Source organism: Schistocerca gregaria, chromosome 4, assembly GCF_023897955.1.
Source record: "Schistocerca gregaria isolate iqSchGreg1 chromosome 4, iqSchGreg1.2, whole genome shotgun sequence".
NCBI classification, from domain to species: Eukaryota; Metazoa; Arthropoda; class Insecta; order Orthoptera; family Acrididae; genus Schistocerca; species Schistocerca gregaria.
The window spans coordinates 572,867,548-572,889,663 of record NC_064923.1 but is presented as its reverse complement, the minus strand read 5'-3'; the positions used below and the strand labels follow the sequence as shown (position 1 = coordinate 572,889,663).

General features: G+C 44.3%; 1 protein-coding gene, 1 non-coding gene and 1 pseudogene across 4 annotated transcripts in view; 1 reads left to right on the top strand and 2 right to left on the bottom strand.

Moving 5' to 3' along the window:
* LOC126267162 (uncharacterized) overlaps nucleotides 1–22,116 on the top strand; it is a 554,248-nt gene that overhangs the window by 125,409 nt on the left and 406,723 nt on the right. The window lies entirely within an intron of this gene.
* LOC126268417 (5S ribosomal RNA) lies at nucleotides 11,057–11,174 on the bottom strand (annotated as a pseudogene).
* Nucleotides 18,246–18,319, bottom strand: Trnat-ugu (transfer RNA threonine (anticodon UGU)). Its single transcript has one exon. It is a non-coding gene; the product is annotated as a tRNA-Thr (tRNA).

Below are 22,116 nucleotides of genomic sequence, written 5' to 3'. Positions count from 1 at the left end.
TGAAGTTCTAGGGGACTGACGATCACAGCAGTTAAGTCCCATAGTGCTCAGAGCCATTTGATGGTATGGGGTGCCATTGGTTACACGTCTAGGTCACCTCTTGTTCACATTGACGGCACTTTGAACAGTGGACGTTACATTACAGATGTGTTACGACCAGTGGCTCTACCCTTCATTCGGTCCCTGCGAAACCCTACATGTCAGCAGGATAATGCACGACAGCATGTTGCAGGTCCTTTACGGGTCTTTCTGGATATATGTTCGACTGCTGCCCTGGCCAGCACCTTCCTCAGATCTCTCATGAATTGAAAACTGGCTCGTCACAATACGCCAGTCACTACTATTGATGAACTGTGGTATCGTGTTGAACCTGCATTGGCAGCTGTACCTGTACTCGCCATCAAGCTCTGTTTGACTCAGTGCCCAGGCGTATCAAGGCCGTTATTACGGCCAGAGGTGGTTGTCCTGGGTACTGATTTCTCAGCATCTATGCATCCAGAAAGCGTGAAAATGTAATCACATGTCAGCTCTAGTATAATATATTTGTCCAATGAATACCCGTTTATCATCTTGGTGTAGCAATTTTAATGGCCAATAGTGTATACACCAACTTTTGAGATCAGCTCTGCTGCCGGAGGGGGAGGGGGGGGGGGGGGGGGGGGGACGGCGTAACGATATCTGTGCAGTCGCGACGACGGTAGGTGTGCGGGCATACGTCGTAGATTATTCCCGCTTCAGGCCCAATAGTTTCATGAAGTCCCGATAGGTGATAGCGCGGCGCTATTCGTAGCCTTCAAAATGTCGTCTGTAACGGAGTTACGTACCAAGCAGAGAACTTTCATTGAGTTTCTTGTGGTGGAAAACCAGAGCACCACAGATATTCTTAGGCGCTTTCAGGATATCTACGGAGAGTGAAGCTCGGTGAGTCGTTGTGCGAGGAGTCAGTCATCATCACAAGGTTGAGTAAACCCGTTGCATCTCCCTCGCACACAACTGTAACTGCTGTTGCTGTGGAACGTGCGGACACTCTCATTCGAGTTGATAGACTGATCACAGTCAAAACCCTCGGTGTACAACTGGACGTCTCTAGTCGTTGTGCTACTAGTTGGCTTGCTCGAATGTGTGTACCCACTGGGCGAGAGCCGCCTGGTAACAGAAGACCGTAAAGAATGGAGGATGCACTCCATGGGAAGCGGTAGGTGGATGATGGGGAGGCTACTGATGTAGCGGAGTTATTGAACGCAGTTTTCCGAAATTCCTTCACCAGGAAAGACGAATGGAATATTCCAGAATTTGAAACACGAACATCTGCTAGCATGAGTTTCTTAGAAGTAGATACCTTAGGGGTTGCGAAGCAACTCAAATCGCTTGATACAGGCAAGTCTTCAGGTCCAGATTGTATACCGATTAGGTTCCTTTCAGATTACGCTGATACTATAGCTCCCTACTTAGCACTCATATACAGCCGCTCGCTCACCGATAGATCTGTACCTACAGATTGGAAAATTGTGCAGGTCGCACCAGTGTTCAAGAAGGGTAGTAGGAGTAATCCATTTAACTACAGACCTATCTCATTGACGTCGGTTTGCAGTAGGGTTTTGGAGCATATACTGTATTCAAACATTATGAATCACCTCGAAGGGAACGATCTATTGACACGTAATCAGCATGGCTTCAGAAAACATCGCTCTTGTGCAACGCAGCTAGCTCTTTATTCGCACGAAGTAATGGCCGCTATCGCCGGGGATCTCAAGTTGATTCCGTATTTCTAGATTTCCGGAAAACTTTTGACACCGTTCCTCATAAGCGACTTCTAATCAAGCTGCGGAGTTGTGCGACTGGATTCGTGATTTCCTGTCAGGAAGGTCGCAGTTCGTAGTAATAGACGGCAAATCATCGAGTAAAACTGAAGTGATATCAGGTGTTCCCCAGGGAAGCGTCCTGGGACCTCTGCTGTTCCTGATCTATATAAATGACCTGGGTGACAATCTGAGCAGTTCTCTTAGATTGTTCGCAGATGGTGCTGTAATTTACCGTCTAGTAAGGTCATCCGAAGACCAGTATCAGTCGCAAAGCGATTTAGAAAAGATTGCTGTATGGTGTGTCAGGTGGCAGTTGACGCTAAATAACGAAAAGTGTGAGATGATCCACATGAGTTCCAAAAGAAATCCGTTGGAATTCGATTACTCGATAAATAGTACAATTCTAAAGGCTGTCAATTCAACTAAGTGCCTGGGTGTTAAAATTACGAACAACTTCAGTTGGAAGGACCACATAGATAATATTGTCGGGAAGGCGAGCCAAAGGTTGCGTTTCATTGGCAGGACACTTAGAAGATGCAACAAGTCCACTAAAGAGACAGCTTACACTACACTCGTTCGTCCTCTGTTAGAATATTGCTGCGCGGTGTGGGATCCTTACCAGGTGGGATTGACGGAGGACATCGAAAGGGTGCAAAAAAGGGCAGCTCGTTTTGTATTATCGCGTTATAGGGGAGAGAGTGTGGCAGATATGATACACGAGTTGGGATGGAAGTCATTACAGCATAGACGTTTTTCGTCGCGGCGAGACCTTTTTACGAAATTTCAGTCACCAACTTTCTCTTCCAAATGCGAAAATATTTTGTTGAGCCCAACCTACATAGGTAGGAATGATCATCAAAATAAAATAAGAGAAATCAGAGCTCGAACAGAAAGGTTTAGGTGTTCGTTTTTCCCGCTCGCTGTTCGGGAGTGGAATAGTAGAGAGATAGTATGATTGTGGTTCGATGAACCCTCTGCCAAGCACTTAAATGTGAATTGCAGAGGAGTCATGTAGAAGTAGAAGTAGCAAGACGTTGACTCAGGGGTCGACCAGTAGAGATGTACCATGCGGGCATACAGGCCCTCACAGTAATGTGGCCTAAGCCCGTCGCAGTGAACTAGGATTATGTTGAAAAATAGGGTTTTAAAACCAGAAGAGTGGGAAATAATATGGTGTATTAGTATCCAGAATTAAACCAACGTGCTTTCAGAAAAAAACGTGCTGCAGTACTTACTGAACGCGCCTCAGATGTTTCCTTTTTTTACCGTTTTTTGTGTTTTGATCAATGCACGCACTGAGTAGAATCATATCCGACACATAAAAAAAAAGTTTGGTCCGTCTTCCTTTCCCGTGAGTGAGAATCGTTATGTTTACGTTTGGTGCGCATTTGTTTCCACGAGTCGGATTCGTCGAAGTATGGCAAGGGGTTAAGAGTGTGTGATCAGTCCACAACATTTGTTCGATTGACTGTGGAGTCATTCTCCTCAAATTCGTTTCGGGTATGCTGCAACACATTCCGGCTGCTTTCAGTGTGAGTGGAATTTGCATGGATGCGTGTCACAAACGTAAAGATTAATCATTACGCTGCAGGAAGCTGAAGGTGCACAGTATTGGTTGAAATGCTGTACACATTTTATTAGTGTGCTCGGTTAGTAAATACGAGAAGGCATCGAAAATACTCAGCTGATTCCAATGACAGACGCTAGGAGAGAGCTGTTGACATTCATGGAGAGGATTACTGTAAAAATCGGAGAGCGTACTTTGCAATAACTGCCAGGCAACGTTTTACTTCCTCCCACGGACATCTCGCATGATGACTATGATCACGGTAATCAGAGTTCGTGGGTGGCTTATCGGCAACTGTTCCCGCGCACCGCAGGATGGATCGCGGAATATATACACAGCCTGACATAAAAAGTGAAGCAGCCATAAGACACGGTGAACGACAACGTTACTTCGTACATTGGCTAGTATGTAAACGATTGCAGTTTCAATTTGAGAGAAAGGTAGAACGGCCAACATAAGGCGTTGAGGGGACATTGTACATGAAATTCGTTGAAATTTGAATTTTCTGTTTTCTACTCGATAATGTACTTTCGACTTTCCTGAACATATTGGTATATAGTACATTAAAATCAGGCAATTGTGAGACCTTCAAATAATATTCCGAGTGTTGACGTGTGACTGTCAAATACGTCGAAGAAGGCAATAAGAGAAGTGGGCAAAGGCACAATAGAGCTGCTTTTTCACTCCCTCCCTTTATTGCGCGTAACACCAGTGAGTTCAACAACATGAAAAGCAGATCGAGTCACGAACGATATTAAGTCGCGCTTCATGATCGAGAAGTGCCTTATTTTAACCCTTTTCTCTATTTTATGTTTCCTACAAAATTTAGTTCTTGTGGCTGGCACATATCTAAGCTAATAACTCTGTTATTGTTATTCAAACATTGATACGTAAACTTTGGGGACGGGTTCCATACACGAAAATAAACCCCTTCGTTTTCGAGTTCTTAATTAAAGTTTACGTTGATCGGCTTTCCAGGTACAACGCAACATCTTCAGTGCACTCATTCAAAAAAGATTTGCTTGCATTTGTCACTAGTCCGTCTTCAACGTTTCATTTGTGTAATTATGCAGCTGGTCCTGTAGTGAGTTGACTGGAAGTGTTCCGGTTAACCATGGCAGGATATTCATTTGAGACTCGACGTTTATGTTAAGGCCGCACGGATGGAAGTCGACGCGAGCATGCACCGAGTATTAGACGGCGTTTCCAGGCCGAAGACAGCGAGCTCGTTCAAGCCCTGCCGCTGTTTTTGTGGGGGAGCACCTTAAACAAGTGGTTTAGGCAGCAGACAAGTCGGATGCAGAAACTTTTCATCGACGTTTCATGAAGCCCTGAGAAACCATTTGAAAGGGTGCGGCAGTCCATGATTCGACAAATACTTTGCGTGCGTGGAAGGAAGAGGAAGATATCCTCAAAGACAATAGAAAAAGTGCAAAGAAGGGCAGCACTTTTTGTATTATCACAAAATAGGGGAGAAAATGTCAGAGATTGGTACGCACGTTGGGGTGCCAATTATTAAAGCAAAGCCGTTTTTCGTTGCGGCGAAATCTTTTCACAAAATTGCAACCACCAGTTTTCTCCTCCGAATGGGAAAACATTTTGTTTACTGACACCCACATACGAAAGAAGAATACCTGTATCTTCATGTACATAATAAATCTACAATTCACAATTAAGTCCCCGGCAGAGGGTTCATTGCACCACCTAGCACTATCTCTACCGTTCCACTTTCGAACTGCGCGCGGGAAAAACGATGAATATGTCTTTCCGTTGGAACTCTGATTTCTCTTACGTTAGTGTGATGATAATTTCTCCCTAGGTAGATGGGCGCCAACAAAATACTTTCACACTCTGAAGAGAAAGTTAGTGACTGAAGTTTATTGAGATGGTCCTGCCCCAACGAAAAAGGTCTTTCTTTTAATGATTGACACTCCAGTTCCTGTATCGTATCCGTGGCACTCTCTCCCATATTTCATTAACACAAAACGAGCTGCCTTTTCCTGGACGTTTTCGACTTCGATGTCCTCCGTCTGTCCTATCTGATGCGGATCCCATACCGCACAGCTATACTCCAGAAGAGGGCGGACAAGAGTGTAAGCAATCTCTTTAATAGACTTGTATTTTCTAATTGTTCTGCCAATAAATAGCAGTCTTTGATTTGCTTTTCTCACAAAATTACCTACGTGATCATCCCAGTTTAAGTTATTTGTAACTGTAGTCTCTAACTATTTATTTGATTTTCCAACATTTAGATCTATATGACTTATTGTGAAACCAAAATTTGGCGGTTTCCTTTTGGTACTGACATGGATGACTTCACAGTTTTCATTGTTTAGTATCAATTGCCAGTTTCCGCAACATACAGATATCTTGTCTAAATCTTTTTGCAGTTTGTTTTGATCAACTGATGAAGATGGTAAATGACACCATCATCTGCAAATAATTTAAGAGGGCGACACAGATTATCTCCTAAAGGCTTATTTAGATCAGGAACAGCATAGGACCTGTAACACCTTCTTACCAAACGTCAGATGTAGATTCTGTTTTACTGGATGCCATTCCGTTAATTATCACGAACTGTGACCTTTCTGATAGGAACACGTCAATTCAGTCACGCAATTGTGACGATACTCCACAGGCAAGCAATCTCATTAGAAGTCGCGTGTGCGGAACAGTGTCTAAAGCTCTCTGAAAATCTAAAAATATGGAATCAATTTGCCATCCCACGTCGATAGAATTCATTATTTCGTGAGAATAAAGAGCCAGTTGTGTTTCACGAGAGCGATATTTTTCAGAACACGTGCTGGCTGTTTGTCAATAAACCGTTTCCTTTGAGGTAACTCATAATGTTGAAACACAAAAAAATGGCACTGAGCACTACGGGACTCAACTGCTGTGGTCATTAGTCTCCTAAAACTTAGAACTACTTAAACCTAACTAACCTAAGGACACCACACACATCCATGCCCGAGGCAGGAATCGAACCTGCGACCGTAGCAGTCTCACGGTTCCGGACTGCGCGCCTAGAACCGCGAGACCACCGCGGCCGGCTATTGAAACATAATATATGTTCCAAAATGCTGCTGCAAATCGACGTCAGTGATATGGGTCTGTAATTCAGTGGATTACTCCTTCTTCCTCTCTTGGATATTGGTGCGACTCGTGCAACTTTCCAGTCTTTAGATACGGATCTTTCTACGAGCGAGCGGTTGTACATGATTGTTAAGTATGAAGATGTTGTATCAGCATTCTTTGAAAGGAACTTGACTAGTGTACAATATGGACCGGTGGCCTTGTCTTAATTAAATGATTTAAGCTGCTTTGCTGCCTTCTAAGTTACTTATATTGACAGTTGTTCTTGATTCGAGTTCTGGAATATTTACTTCGTCTTCTATTGTGAAGGAATTTTGGGAACTCTGCTTGAGTGGCGTTGTCATCAGTATCATCACGATTGTTATCGTGCAGTGAAGGTATTGATTGCATCTAGCCGCTGGTGTACTTTACGAACGACCAGAATCTCTTTGATTTTCTACCAGATTTCGGGACAGAGTTTCGTTGCGGAAACTACTGAAAGCGCTAAATTCGATACTATTTCTTTGAATCTAAACCATATCTGGTCTACGCTTACATTGCCAGATTGAAAGGAGGGGAGATTGTATCTTAGGAAGACATCAAGTGAATTTTTATCTGCTTTTTTAAATAGATGTATTTTGTGTTTATTTGTGCTGGGTTTGGATGTTATGGTATTCAGTCTTGCTACAACAATCTTGTGGGCACTAGGAAACATGTAGATGTTCATTTTTCCATCGTACTATTCGAGAGTGGGACAATCGAGAAATAGTCTGAATCTGGTCCTAAGTCAGGGATGGGAAAATTCGACCAATTAAAGCTGATACCGGAATTTTATTTCTAAATAACCGGTAATTTTGATATTTGTTTGGTCTCGGCTGTAACAGGTGTTCCTTATTTTTCACTTATAACTGAGCAAAAAAACCTAAATATCAATTAGCCATAGCAGCAGGGTTGAAACTTTTCGTTTTTGAATAAAACTTTTTTTTAAAAGGAGTAATTTGTATTCGTAAAATTTGCATTGGTTTGAAATATTATGTTGTTACAGAAAATGGGAAAAGCGATCAGTGATATTTTAAAAATAATGCCGACAGGAACGCCCAACAAACCCACTACATAAGAACTGGTACAACGTGCCTGTGACAATAATGTCCCTGTTGCCGTGCGTCATGGTTTAACGTCCGCTTGTACGTGCAATTTGCAAGACATGCCCCCACCTATTCATACGGTAGTTTCTCATTGTAGTCACCGGACATCCGTTGTATTGCAGAATCGCAGCAGTTAAAGTCTAGAAGTATTTTTAACAAGTGACTTAGCAATGAAGCACAATGTTTCATATGGTTTAAAAGATTAAATACCTCTTTGCCATTTATATCAAATAATAAAAAAGGAAGGAGATTATGGTACAGTTCACTTACAGTACACAACAAGAACAGAAAGCAGCTGATCTGCTGCCTGTGTCTACATAATATGTTTCTCTGCTTAACACGGAAAACACAATTCTTAAAACTCGCTTTTTACTCTTTAGCATTGATAAGAAGGAATCGGTTGGTAGGACATGTTCTGAGGCATCAAGGGATGATCAATTTAGTACTGGGGGGCAACGTGGAGGGTAAAAATCGTAGAGGGAGACCAAGAGATGAATACACTAAGCAGATTCAGAAGGATGTAGGCTGCAGTAGTATTGGGAGATAAGCTTGCACAGGATAGAGTAACTGGAGATCTGCATCAAACCAGTCTCAGGACTGAAGATCACAACAACAACAACATTCAGTATTCATCTTGCGCAAATAGTGTAATGATCCCCGATTATAAAGTGACTTTTGTGTAGAGTTTAAAAAATTAGAATCAATAGGAGAATGCTGGTGATTTGTTTGTAGTATTCAGCAACACACACACACACACACACACACACACACACACACACACACACACATGGTTCAGATGGCTCTGAGCACTATGGGGCTTAACATATGAGGTCATCAGTCCCCTAGAACTTAGAACTACTTAAAAATAAGTAACCTAAGGACATCACACACATCCATGCCCGAGGCAGGATTCGAACCTGCGACCGTAGCAGTCGCGCGGTTCCGCACTGAAGCGCCTAGAACAGCTCTCCCACCGCGGCTGGCAACGACTTACCACTTTTCGAGTAAAGCAGCGAACGATGGAGGGGTTAAGTTTTCTTTTATTTGTCTGTTGAATAAAATATTTTGATTCTATATATCTTGAAACGGAGAGAATCAACATTTTTCAATTTTGTTCGATTTCTACGTTTATTACAGGAGAAAAGAAATAAATAACGAAAGTTTGTTATTTTAGAAACGGGTCATTTTGAGTGGATAAGTTGGGCTGGCGTGGAGCAAAACGATATAATCGAAAAGCGGACGTTTTAGCGATAACTGCCGTTCCTATTCTGAGTAGCCTCTGCCAGTCACTTGGATGTGAATTATAGGGTAGGGTTGTGTATGTAGATACAACATTTTCTCCTTTTAGTGCAAGGAATTTTGTCCGCCGAATTTGTGAAATTATTTTTGAATTACACTGTTTACTAAACAAAGCAGTTTTTTTCAGTTTTGCATTGTCTCTCCTCTGTTTGGGTAAAGCTATTGCTGACAACCATGAGTGTGATCACTCTTAAGTATTTGGTCCCGGAGGAGATTTGAGGGCTTCGGCTCAACGAAAGTTGTGGAGTTTGAGAGAGAGATGGAACGCTTGCCTCTGTTCCGTACATTGGTTATTCCCCTTGGGAAATGACGGATCTCAGTTTCGCCACGACACAGCGGCCGGCGATTCCCGGCACTTTTTATCGCGGGCCACTGCAGGGTGCACAGCGTACGTATATCGCGGCGGATATTGCAGCGGGAGCTCTTGTTTGCCTGCAGACCCGCGACATTGCTTCATCGCTGCAGGACGCAGCGTTGCTTCCTCCGAGCTGATGTAACTGGACAGATCACGATGCTGCCGCCGTTTATTAATACTACTGCGGACTAATATTTGCTGACCGTCTCTAAAATTACGTTTTTCCCTCATTTATAGAACGTTTAAAAAATATGCTCTAAGGCGCCAAAAGTCTTGGGATACCTCCTAATATTGCGTCGGGCCTTCTCTTGCCAGGTGTGCAACGGATTCAACAAGTCATTGATAGTCCCTTGCACAAATATTGAGCCATGCCATGTCTCTATAGAGGTCCGTAATTGCGAAAGTGTTGCCGGTGCAGGATTTTGTACACGAACTGAACTCTCGATTATGTCCGATAAAGCAAGACTCAGCACAACCAGGAGCACCTCCGAAGATGTTCAACGTAGCTTTGGAGGAAAGGTCAGGAATAGAAGAGTTCCATGGACCACGGCCATACTACCCGGAAGAATTCTCGGCAGCTGAAACATCCGGTAGTGAAAGCCTTCATTGTATGTATGATGTATGTATGTATTGATGTATGTATGTATTGATGGGATTCATGTCTGGCGATCTGGCTGGCGAAGTCATTCGCTCGAGTTGTCCATGTTCTTCAAACCAATCGCGAACAGCTATGGCTCGGTGACTTGGCATCGTTGTTTGGGAACATGAAGTCCACGAATGGGTGTAAATGGTCCTCACGTAGACGAACATAACCATCTACAGTCAATGATCAGTTTAATTGGACCAGAGAAGTCAGTCCATTCCTTGTAAACACAGCCCACAGCATTATGGAGCCACTGATAACTTGCAAAGTGGTTTCTTGGCAGCTTGGGTCCATTGCTTCGTGTGATATACGCCATACTGAAACCTTCCATTTGCTCTTACTAACTGAAATCGGGACTATCTGACCACGCCACTGTTTTCCAGTCGTCTATGATCCATCCGATATGGTCTGAACCCAGGACAGGCGCTGCAGCAAAGGCACTCGCGTCAGTCATCTGGTGCCGTAGGCCATTAATGCTACATTTCGCCGGGCTGTCTAAACGGATACGTTCGTCGTAAGTTCCACATTGACTACGCGGTTATTTCGCACGGCGCAACTTGTCTGTTAGCACTGAAAACTGTAAGAAAATGCAGCTGCTGTCGGTCCTTAAGTGAAAAAAAAAAAATGGTTCAAATGGCTCTGAGCACTATGGGACTCAACTGCTGTGGTCATTAGTCCCATAGAACTTAGAACTACTTAAACCTAACTAACCTAAGGACAACACACAGATCCATGCCCGAGGCAGGATTCGAACCTGCGACCGTAGCAGGCGCACGGTTCCGGACTGCGCGCCTAGAAGCGCGAGACCACCGCGGCCGGCCCTTAAGTGAAGGCCGTCGGCCACTGCGTTGCCGGTGACGATAGACAAAGCCTGAAGACTGGCATTCTCAGCGCTCTCTTGACACTGTCGATCTCGGAATATTGAATTCCCTAAGAATTCCTAAAGGGATGTCCCATGTGTCTAGCTCCAACTAACATAAGTACTCCGTCTTCAGACCACAAGTGGCCCATCAGGACCATCCGACCGCCGTGTCATCCTCAGCGGATAGGAGGTACATGTGGTCAGCACACCGCTCTCCCGGTCGTTATGATGGTTTTCTTTGACCGGAGCCGCTACTATTCGGTCGAGTAGCTCCTCAATTTGCATCACGAGGGTGAGTGCACCCCGAAAAATGGCAACAGCGCATGGCGGCCCGGATGGTCACCCATCCAAGTGTCGGCCACGCCCGACAGCGCTTAACTTCGGTGATCTGACGGGAACCAGTGAATCCACTGTGGCAAGGCCGTTGCTCCGACTAACATGCCGTTCTCAAAATCTCTTAATTCCCGTTGTGTGGCCATAACCACGTCGGAACTCCTAACATGAATCTCCTGACAGCTCCGCGAAACACTGCCCTTTTATACCTTGTATAAGCAATACTACCGTCTTCTGTGTACGTGCATATCGCTATCCCATGACTTTCGTTACCTCAGCGTACTGTGTTGTTACAGGAGAGTAAGAAGCACATGTAACTTGTGTCGTTAATTGTAATGTCTAGCCTTCAAGTATAATTACGAGTGTCACAATTTTCACCACTACATGATCCCACACCAACTGACTTTCTAAGCACAGGACAGTGCACTCCAGACATGTGTACAAAAAATAACAAAACCGTAGTACTGATTTAAAAGATAAGAAGATACTCTATCAATAACATCACAGTCCGGGTGTAGTTATGTAATTACATAAGTACTTCACAGGTAATATGTATATCTCACTCTTCGACATTTCTGATATCTAAGGACAATTGAGAACTGTTTAGTAAGATAGTTACGTGTCTTACCAATTTCTAGAAAGTGACCACTTCCTACGTTTTCGTGACTTCACTGTCTTTACATGTGCTCGTTTTTCAAATTAAGCACTTAAATGACATCAGCTAAATACGTTCAACGTGTGCTTCTGTTCATACTTAACACAAACAAAAAAGGCTAGAAGCATGAAAGACCTTTCATGTTTTGAACTTGGTGCAGAACCGTCATTATCGAAATCGTGGCACTAATTGTTCACAGCGTCCTGAACGAGGACCTCCTGGTTCTCGATCAGCGCAAGACGGACGACTTCGGCTCGCTCGTGTTTTATGGCTGCTGTCAACATAGGTTGCAACTCCTGGCTTACGTGAAAGTGAAGTCAAAATGACGTGTCTTCCATATAACTCGACGCTACCACTAAACTCAATAGCAGGCGAAAAATAAAGAACTCTGGATACGCCATATTGGTTGTCGTTATATTTCTTTACTTTTGTATTCTAACTTTCATATTATGACGGTGTACCGTTTCAAAGCAACAGTGTATTGGAGATTTATCACAAACACATCACTCTCGGTACCATTTGTTATGAGTAAATTTCACTTAATGATAAATAGCGGTAAAGGCCTTCAGGAGATTCTAAGATGAACCATATCGTTGTTGAAAATTGTGTGTTCACCATGCTGTGGTTATAAGAGATGCGGCGTTACGGAGTCGAAAGAAGTAGGTTTGTATTCTGTTAGTTTCTAATTTTTTTTTTTTTTGCATCTCGTGTTTTTAAAATATTTTGGGACTTTCTTGTAAATGTGATAGAGATATTTTGTGCACTATTCTATGTTATTTAAATATAAGAGCGGTCTCTCTTAGGAGCGAGTTTAGTCTTTTCCGTGACATCAGTCTGATTAAAAAACGAAAGATTGAATTTTTGTGAATGAAACGAGCAATAATGACGTACTCTTGCTTCTCACAAAAAATTGGCTGTTTTTTCCGAATGTATGGTGATATCCGAGAGTGTGGTAAGATAGGGACCTAAAAATGATAAAGCTTAAACTTCTGCAGGTCAAATAGACAGTAATTACATTTGTATTCTTGCTTGTTACAAATATCTGGCTCTTTATTTCGGAATATGTAGTCATTCCGTAAAACTCGGTGGAGGACAGATACACGTTATTTCGACGTCACTTCCGAGTAAACTGGGCTTTTCCCCCGCTCCATGCACCATCCTGAGAATTTGTTCAGGAAGTTGTGAACAAATGGTCAATACATCAAAACGCTAAGCTGAGGTTTGTAACTTGAGAACGAGCTTGTCGATCGAAATTGATAACAGAATAAAAAGATTCACTTCCCAACTTGACTTTCGTAACAGTACTTAATTTCGTGTCGTCTACCTTTACATTACGGGTTTGGGACTTGACGTATGGTTCTTGGTTCATGTTCTCATTAGGCGCTAGTAACAAATAGTACCCAAATAACTTACGGGTTTGCTGCCGGATGACGTCGTCGACCATCGCCGATATTTCGACAGGAGCACACCCTGGCAGTTGTGCCTTGAGAATGGCAGGATGTGCTCCTGTCGAAATATCGGCGGTGGTCGACGTCACTCGGCTGCAAACCCGTAAGTTATTTGAACATACAACTCAACGGGAAAAGTTAAGGTCTCAAATAGTACCCAGATTGCTGATGACCAAGAGGGAAAGTAGGCTACAACTTATACAGCTACCTATGGTGGAAGGCGGCCTCCGTGGTATGGCAATTAGCACCATTGGCTACACACATGAAGACCAAGGATTCTGTTCTTAGTGATCACCTCAGATATTTGTGTGGTGGGAGGATCTGGAGCGTATTCACTCAGCCTAGCAAATACCTAACTAACCTAAGGACATCACACACATCCCCGAGGCAGGATTCGAACCTGCGACCGTAGCGGAAATTATTCATCGAATGCAAGCTAAGTATGGCGACAGTTGTTTATTGCGAATCAAGATCTACGAATGGATAGAGTGCTTTAGACAGGAAAGAACTTCTGTGTGTAACGAGGAAAGATCGGGTAGGCTATCGACAAATGAGGACAATTTGGAAGTCGCTGAGGGTATGATGATGGAAGACAGACGAATCGCAGTGGACGGTATCGCCAGTACTTCACGAACCAGTCACGGTTCAGCGTTTTCCAACTTACGTGACAGCCTAAATTTTCGGAAAGTGTGTGCAAGATGGATCCTGAAAGAATACTCAGTGCAGAATAAAGCGCAAAGGATGGACATCTCTCGTAAACATTTGGCCAGTTATAATTGTAAGGTTCAAATGTTTCAAATGGCTCTGAGCACCATGGGACTTAACATCTGAGGTCATCAGTCCCCTAGAACTTAGAACTACTTAAACCTAACTAGCCTAAGGACATCACACACATCCATGCCCGAGGCAGGATTCGAACCTACGACCGTAGCGATCGTGCGGTTCCAGGCTGTAAAGCCTAGAACCAATCGGTCACTCCGGCCGGCCATCGTAAGGGAGATGGATTTTTACAGTTAATCGTTACCGTAGACGAAACGTGGATGAATCATCACGAACCGGAAAGTAAGACTGTGAGCGTGGTCTGTAAACATCCGCCATCACCAGATACTATGAAATTTAAGCGTCAGTCATCAGCTGGTAAGATTATGCTAACGCTATTCTGGGACATGGAAGATGTGGTAGCCGACCATTTCACCCCAAGAGGCGAAACTGTGAAGAGTGAGAACTATTGTGATGTGCTGCGTACTAAACTGAAATCTGCAGTCAGATGTAAACGGCGCGGAAAATTGCGGAAGGATGTCATCCTGCAGGAAGATAACGCTAGTTCACATTCTGCCAAAAGGACGGCCGAAACAATGAAGGAGTTGGGATTCGAATTGCTGTAACACCCGCCATACAGTCCAGATCTAGCTCCAAGCGATTTCCGTATGTTTGGACCATTGCGGGAAGCGCTCAAGGGAAAAACATTAGCAACGATGCAGAAATCATTAATGCGGTGCAAAATTAGTTGCAGGTGCAACGAAAAACCTTTTTCCGACGTAATCAAAAACTTGTGAAAAGTTGGACGAAGTGGGTTGATGTGCATGGAGGTTATGTAGAAAAGCAACATATGTTTCAGTTTCATATAGTTAAGGTGAATATTCCTTTTCTCAACAGTCCCTTTCCTCTTGTATATGTAATGCATAAGATGGATAACACAAGAAGTTGGGTCATACTGCTCGTGCATTTTAGGTTATACACTGGATGACAAGAAAGTGAATCAACCAGAAGACATGGTGCTATTTCAATGTAATTCGTACACGTAGACACCACAGACAGATATGTAAATTACTGTTCACCGCACAGGCAATATAAATATCCAAGCCTTGACGCAGTTTCATGTTATCTTCATTGTGGATGCATGCTATGTCCAACCTCATACGGGAACCATGCAAGATGCTGCGAGCGGTGAGGAAGGGGACAGGGAGCTCTGCTGCGAAAGTAGTGTGCGACGAGTTGGGGATTTCGGCTGACGTCGGTATTTCTCTTGCATCGTAAGTATACAAATAATTAAAGTTGCAGGTAGAACGGCCACCAGAGCTCGTTAATATTGATCGTGTTTAGTGCTGTTACCATGCGTGGAAAGGTGTATAAGGGATGCGAATAGTGTGAGATGTTACGTTATCACTGTGAAGAACAAGGAGATGCCCTGTACTCGTGTGAGACAGCGGTATCAGTACGTAATAGAGTTTGAAACGGGTCTCATTGTAGGTCTGCATTTGGGAAGCAGTACCCAGATCTGTGGCGCATTCGGCTGCGACAGTGGCCCTATGTTGGGCTGCATGGGAACGTGAGGGCAGGCATACTCTCCGTCAAGGTTCCAGTCGACGTGACCACCACAAGGAAGGATCGCCGTTCTGTGCACCAATCCCATCGTAGCCGCTGCATATCTGCTCCAGCCGTAATGTACTCTCAGTAACATTCTGTGTCATTTCACACCACCCTTCGGAGACTAGCAACAGCTGCAGTGGGGAATTACCGGCCCATGAGTAGTCTTCAGTTAACACCACAACACAAACGATGGCACCTGGATTGCTGCCATCACTGGGTAGCGTGGACTGCTCATTAATGACGTCGCATAGTGTTCATCAGTGTATCGCGATTTTGCACAACAGGGGATGACCGTCGCTGGTCAGTACGGTGGCGACCTGGGGAGAGGTTCCAGTCTTGCAGTATTTTGGACATGCACAGTGGTTTTATTGCTGCCGTCATGGTGTGGGCGCCATATTGTTTGACTTCATGCTAGGGCTAGTAGTGACTAAGGGGACGCGACGGCACAACAGTATTCCACAGACATCATGTGTTCTCATATGTTACCTCTCATGCGACAGAAAGGTGGTGCCATTTTTCCACAGGACAAAGCTAGTCCACACATGGCAAGTGTTTTCTATGAATTGTGTGAATGATGTCAATCCCAAAGAAAGCAGGTGTTGACAGATGTGAAAATTGCCGAACTATCAGTTTAATAATTCACGGCTGCAAAATACTGACAAGAATTCTGAACAGACGAATGGGAAAACTGATAGAAGCCGACCTCGTGGAAGATCAGTTTGGATTCCGTAGAAATATTGGAACATGTGAGGCAATACTGACACTACACTTATCTTAGAAGCTAGATTAAGGAAAGGTAAACCTACGTTTCTAGCACATGTAGACTTAGAGAAAGCGTTTGAAAATGTTGACTGGAATACTCTCTTTCAAAGTCTGAAGGTGGCAGGGGTAAAATACAGGGAGTGAAAGGCTATTTACAACTTGTACAGAAAGTAGATGGCAGTTATAAGAGTCGAGGGACATGAAAGGGAAGCGATGGTTGGGAATGGAGTGAGACGGGGCTGTAGCCTATCCCCGATGTTATTCAAACTGTATATTGAGCAGGCAATAAAGGAAACAAAAGAAAAGTTGGGAGTCGGTATTAAAATCCATGGAGAAGAAATAAAAACTTTGAGGTTCGCCGATGACATTGTAATTCTGTCAGAGACAGCAAAGGACTTGGAAGAGCAGTTGAACGGAATGAACAGGGTCTTGTAGTATTCAGGTCTTTGTTACAAAACTAGTTGATTTCACTTTGACAGTAAATCCTAAACTATTAATGATATGATCAATGTTCAAGTTTCGTTGGGATCAACATGACAATCTATGGAGGAAGGCAGATTAAAATTTCTGTGGCTTCACCCCTGCATTACTAAAGAATTTATGGCTGATCTTAGGTCCGCCATATTTAACACTGCTATGTCTCCCTGGCCACAAACACCTTCTACGGGGTTTCCCTATGATGTAGGTTCTCGTCTGTCTCACTCCCACACTACAGCGCTTAGGCCTCATTCAGCGGCCGGTCGGTGTGGCCATGCGGTTCCAGGCGCTTCAATCTGGAACCGCGTGACCGCTACGGCCCCAGGTTCGAATCCTGCCTCGGGCATGGAAGTGTGTGATGTCCTTAGGTTAGTTAGGTTTAAGTAGTTCTAACTTCTAGGGGACTGATGACCACAGATGTTAAGTCCCAAAGTGCTCAGAGCCATTGGAACCATTTGAACCTCATTCAGCGACAATAGACGCCTGTGAATTTCCCCATCTCGTGGCGAATCTGTGCTCTTTGTGGCACACGGACCTCGACGATAGGGTTCGTTTCACAATTCTTGAAGTCTGACTCTTTCGGCCATATACTTAAATGAGAGTGCAATGATCGTTAAGTCACAAGGCGCTGGTATTAAATCCTGAAAGTAATCAAATCTAACGGAGTGCTCATAAATAAGCAGGAAAATCCCTTTCATTTCAATTACGTTCTTGACAATAAACGGCTGGAAAGAGTAAGACCTGTACGAGTAGCAGTCCGAAGGAAACTGACGTGGAAAGTGCACACAAAAGTATTTGGAACAGAAGCGGATGTCAGGTGGAGATTCATTCGAAGAATCCAGGAGCGGAGGGGATTTGACAGAGGGTCAAATGGCTATCAGACCCCAAGACTTATAACTACTTAAACCTATCTAACCTAAGGGCATCACACACAGCCATACCCGAGGCAGGATTCGAACCTGCGACCGTAGCAGTAGCGCTGTTCCAGACTGAAGCGCCTAGAACCGCTCGGCCAAGGCGGTACCAGAGGTACCAGAAGTACAATTCTTCAGAGTAGAGACGTAGACGCAGTTGCAGCTATCTCGCAGGGAAGGCGAAGCAGGCTGGGGTGGAGCCGTGTTTGGCCGAGTGCCACGGGTTAACTGCCGGCACCCGCGAGGTCACGTCGCATGGGCTGAGCTGCGGCGGCGGGTGTTGGTCGCTCTCTCGCGGGTACCAGCAAGCAGGAAGTCTGCCATCCGCTGACGTCGCCCCAAGCGAACTGATAACCGTAGCTGACAGCAGCCGTCCGTATAACGTTGCGTCCTTGCGCTCATCTCTTCTCATCCGTAGGAAACATCCACGATATCTATACACGTATTTTAAATAACGTAACAGTATGAAATTACAAAGAAATGAGCACCCTTAGCTGCTTACAGGCGTTGACATACGTCAACGGCGACAGATGAAAAGGTGTGCCCCGACCGGGACTCGAACCCGGGATCTCCTGCTTACATGGCAGACGCTCTATCCATCTGAGCCACCGAGGACACAGAGGATAGTGCGAATGCAGGGACTTATCTCTGTCACGCCTCCCGCGAAACCCACATTCTAAACGTATTGTCCCGCGCTACATTACGGGAATTGGCAGTAAATGAGTATAATGGGCGGGGGCACTACGAATGTAGTTCGGGACAATACGTTTAGAATGTGGGTTTCGCGGGAGGCGTGCCAGAGATAAATCCCTGCAGTCGCGCGTTCGTCTGTGTCCTCGGTGGTTTTGCCGGCACGGTAGCTCAGCGTGTTCCGTCTGAGGGTTAGTAGCCGTAATAAAAAAAACTGAGTTAACCGATCAAAGACGAACTTAAACGGATGTCTTATGACGTCCGCCCCGTGCACATACAACGAACGAAAACGAACAAAATGAGAATTAAAGAAGAATAGAAGAAGATGGATAGAGCGTCTGCCATATAAGCAGGAGATCCCGGGTTCGAGTCCCGGTCGGGGCACACATTTTCATCTGTCTCCGTTGACGTATGTCAACGCCTGTAAGCAGCTAAGGGTGTTCATTTCATTGTAATTTCATTCTAACGAGCTGCATGGTCACCGATGGTATCTGTTCTTTCGGACGTGTCAGAAAGAACAGATACCATCTTAGTATATATAACGTAACAGTATTTTGTGAACACTTTGTTTTGAGCAACTTACACTCTCTAGTGCCTGAATTAAAGGCATGTGACAGTATTCTCATTCAAACATCATGCAGGGTGATTATAATTAAACTTCCGCTACTTGAGCCAGTGTAAACGGAGAACTATTTGACGTATGGGCGCGCAACTTTGTAGGAAAGAAATGGTTCAAATGGCTCTGAGCACTATGCGACTTAACTTCTGAGGTCATCAGTCGCCTAGAATTTAGAACTAATTAAACCTAACTAACCGAAGGACAGCATACACACATCCATGCCCGAGGCAGGATTCGAACCTGCAACCGTAGCGGTCGCTCGGCTCCAGACTGTAGCCCCTAGAACCGCACGGCCACTCAGGCCGGCTTCATAGGAAAGACGCCGAGCCTGTGTCCTGCATGACTTGCGTTTTTAGTAGTGTTAGTGTCATGACTTGCCGTTAGGTGATGTACGGTTGAAACTCAAGCATCAGTGTGCAGTGCTGTTGCAGACAGTGAACACGGGTCTGAACAAGTTGAGCAGAGCTTTACTCGAAAAGCTGTTTTATCAAAACAACAGCAATATTGCTGCTACTCTTCGCGAGTATCGACGCATTAAGGGAATACGGGGAGGTCCTCTTTCCGCACTGTGGTTAAAGAACATGATTCGGAAGTTCGAGTCAACTCTTGATTTGGGACTTTCTCCTGAGAGAGATCCAAGCCCGGTTGCGCCACAAATTGTTAAAGAAGTTATTGTTGCCATGGCTGAGAAACTTGGACGTAATGAGCGATCTTCAAGCACTACATGAGCTATGTCACGACAGCTGAACGTTGCATGGTCCATCGTTCGAAAATTGTTGAACAAAATTGTGGAGTGGTGTCTCTAGTGTGGTTCCAGACTATCGTGGATGCAGGTGGCCGTCACATTGAGCAACGCTTGTAACCTGCTACGTAAATATGATACATAATTAACAAATGCTACTCTCTCGTGTGGAAATTAAAATATGTTTCTTTCACTGGTGTACTCGTTGTTTTTCTTCTGCATGTTCTTACAAGTGTTTCCATAAAGTTTAGCCGGCCTGTGATCGCTTGTTTTACATGGGGGCGCTCTCAAATAGCAAAAATTAAATTACAACCACCCTGTATTTGGAACAAAATATGCATCTCCGTGGAAAACAGCATGCATTCTGAAACCGGAATCATGCAGAACTCGGCTTACCCCCTTCACTCATTCCAGGTGACATAGATACAGGGAAAACAAGTGCATTTGTTTCAGTGCCACATTGTCGCCTTCTACAGAAAATGTCTTTCTATAGGATATCTAACCACGTTTCCGAGCCGCCCGCGGTGGTCTCGCGGTTCTAGGCGCGCAGTCCGGAACCGTGCAACTGCTTCGGTCGCAGGTTCGAATCCTGCCTCGGGCATGGATGTGTGTGATGTCCTTAGGTTAGTTAGGTTTAAGTAGTTCTAAGTTCTAGGAGACTGATGACCACAGCAGTTGAGTCCCATAGTGCTCAGAGCCATTTGAACCACGTTTCCGACCAGACCGAAGACTTCCTGACGAGGACATTGTTGGGGATGGAGATTCTTGCACAGGATCTGAACTAAAATCCCGTGTGCCCCAGCAGATCTGGTTTAAGGCCCAAGCGACAAAAGTTGCTGCTTGGGGAGCCACAGGCGCTTCTAGTGCAAACTTGTGCACATGGTGTGTCATAATTAGTAACAGAAACAGCCCATTTCCCCACTCACTACATTTAGATTTATTTTAAAAGGTCTTACGAAGGGCCTAAAGAACGACAAGTAATGTATGAGGGATGGAGAAAGGGGGAGGGCAAATTATATTTGACTTTCTTGGGAAAATATTCTCAAACCTGTGCTGACCACAGGAGAATGATATAAATGTTGATCTTCATGTTGCACATTAATTAATTAGCAGTTAACATTATCTGCAATATCAGGCTTTTATCAGATGGTATATTCAGCTACGAATAATTTCTTTGGGGTAAAATTACAATAATATGTAGGCTGATAAAATATCAGTCTGATGTGAAAATTCGCAACTAGCTCCTAATGAAAAGCCTTGCAAAATTCTTCAGCTCACGAAGCGTTAAACCATGGCTTCCTTTCGCTCCACAGATATAAAGAGCAACCACCACGCAGGCTCAGTTGTAGGTGAAGCGAATGGCAGGCTACAATTTATTAGTAGGGTAATGGGTAACACAGTTTGTCCGCAGAAGAGATTGCATACCAAGACTTCCACTGCCCATACTTGAATATTACTCAAATATATGGCAGCCATAGACGAGACACAGTGCGTACACTACCTGATCAAAAGTATCCCGACATCTGTTGGTGGACATTAATACTGGGTGTGTCCAACCTTCCCTTTATGATGGCTTGAGATCTGCTTAGAACACTCTAGCTCATTCCAAAGGTGTCCTATTGCGTTGACATCGGGACTTCCTATATTTATCTGATAAACACATACACAACGCGTTCTGAACAAAGCGAGTTCAATGTAGGGACGTAAATAAAGATGGTGAGTCACCAACTGCTACTGTTTTCTTCCCGTATTTTAAGCATAGGAAAAACCCCGAGTGACATAGCATCAAGGGCGATTTTCAAACTGCAGCAAAAGTGAGGAATTTGTTGTGTTTAGTCAGAGAACATCTTGGCTTTACAAAACGTGACGTTTATAAGATCCCACTCTAGTGTGAGAAATCTTATATTGGACAGACAAGTCGCACCGTGCAAGAACATTGTATTGAACACTACCGCCGTACCCGCTTGGGTCAACACAGTACGCAGAGGTAGCGAAGCATTGCCTGAATACAAGACAACGCATGTTTTACGAGAAGAATGAAGTTTTATCTTCAGCATTATCATTCTGGGATTGCGTTTTCAAGGAGGTCGAACGAATCTGTGCAGCGGACAATCTTATCAACAGAGATGCATGATTTCTACTAGGTACTGCATGGATAGCACTGGCTATTATTAAATTTAAACGGGAGAAACAGAATCCTTCGATATTTGACTCGACGCAGCGCACTGCAGACATTTAATTTAGCTTTTAACCACAGGAGCGGTCAACGATCAGCGTCTCCCCTCGCATGCTAATTCCTGCTCCTGCCTGATAAATTTCGTTGCCGCTTCACGATCATCACCAGTGGTGTCATGCCGCAGT